This window comes from Alexandromys fortis, unplaced genomic scaffold (assembly GCF_014885135.2).
Source record: "Alexandromys fortis isolate MF-2015 unplaced genomic scaffold, M_Fortis_MF-2015_v1.1 scaffold_3, whole genome shotgun sequence".
NCBI lineage: Eukaryota > Metazoa > Chordata > Mammalia > Rodentia > Cricetidae > Alexandromys > Alexandromys fortis.
In genome coordinates, this window is record NW_026067909.1 from 21745454 (window position 1) to 21747056 (window position 1603).

Below are 1603 nucleotides of genomic sequence, written 5' to 3' on the forward strand. Positions count from 1 at the left end.
CTATGCCCACCGACCGTTCTCCATGGATAGAACTCTATGCCCACCCACCCTTCTCCATGGATAGAACTCTATGCCCACCGACCTTTCTCCATGGATAGAACTCTATGCCCACCCACCCTTCTCCATGGATAGAACACTATGCCCACCGACCGTTCTCCATGGATAGAACTCTATGCCCACCTACCCTTCTCCATGGATAGAACTCTATGCCCACCGACCGTTCTCCATGGATAGAACTCTATGCCCACCCACCCTTCTCCATGCTAGGGTTTTTGTCTGACGTGAGTTTGTACATGCCTGGTGTGTGCAGTCAGTAGATCTGTGAATTCATATGTATATCTTCCCTTTCATGTCCTTAAAACATTGTTTCCTTTAAGCCATCTACCACCTCTGGCTCTTACAATCTCTCTTTACCCTCTTCCTAATTAACAATAAGGCATGGAGCTAAACAGAGTGTTCTCAAAATATAAAACACAAATGACTGAGAAATACTTTTTCTTAAATGTTCAACATCCTTAACCATCAGATAAATGCATAGTAAGGCCATTTTGAGATTTTTATCTTACGCCAGTCGGAGTAGCGAAGATCAAGAAAACAATGACAGCAAACGACTGCAAGGATTTCTCAAAAAGGCAGCGTGTTTTCACTGCTCATGGGAGTGCAAACTGGAATTGCCACACTGAAAATCAGTGCAAAGGTTCCTCACTAAAGTAAAATATGGATCTCCCTTAAATTCCATCTGTAACCACCCTTAGAGATTTTCTACAGAGATCCCTACACATCCATGTTTGTTGCTGCTTGCTTCACAATAGCCAGGAAATAGAAACAGCTTAGATATCTCTCAGCAGAAGAATGGAAAATGAACTTAAGCAATGGAGATTTCTGCATTTTATTTAGAATACTGTCAAAGGTGAGGTAGCTAGCAAGGGATCACCGGGGTTGGGGACTCGTTCCAAAAAGTTGGTATCACCCCATAATGGGGGAACAATGCCTCAGTTAGACAACATACACAACGAAACAAAACTCCAGTACCAGGAATATGTAATTCTTTGTGAATTGTTTGCCAATTGAATTTCATAGACCCCTGCCCTAACCTGAGCAAAGGGGTTGAGCTGGCTGACCCTGATGGCTCATACATAGGAGAGTAGGTGGACTGACCAAAACTCTGTGACCACTCAGGCCCAGATCCAAGGCTTTGAGGTAGCTCACCCCAACATCTACCCTATCTAAAAATGGATAGAGTGTGTGACAGTCTAGTCCCTGCAGAATCAAAGCTGTGGATCTCCATGGCACAGGGCAAAAAGAGGATATCTGAGAGGAGTCCTGGGGTAGCTTTGGTATTGATAGTGTAACAGAAGCCAGAGGCCTCGTCCAAACCAGACCAATGACTCATCCCATTGAACTTTTGTAAGTAAAGCTATTTGAACGAAGGGTAGACTAGCTGACACACCTGATGAACTGTAGCAGTTTCCATTGTGGGTTGTTCCTCAAACTTGCATTTTTTGATTTTTAATTTTTTATGATTTTTATCATTTTTTTGGAAAGGAAGTTGTAGGACAGAGGGCAGATACAGAGCAAGTGGAGTGAGGAGAATGGAAGCACA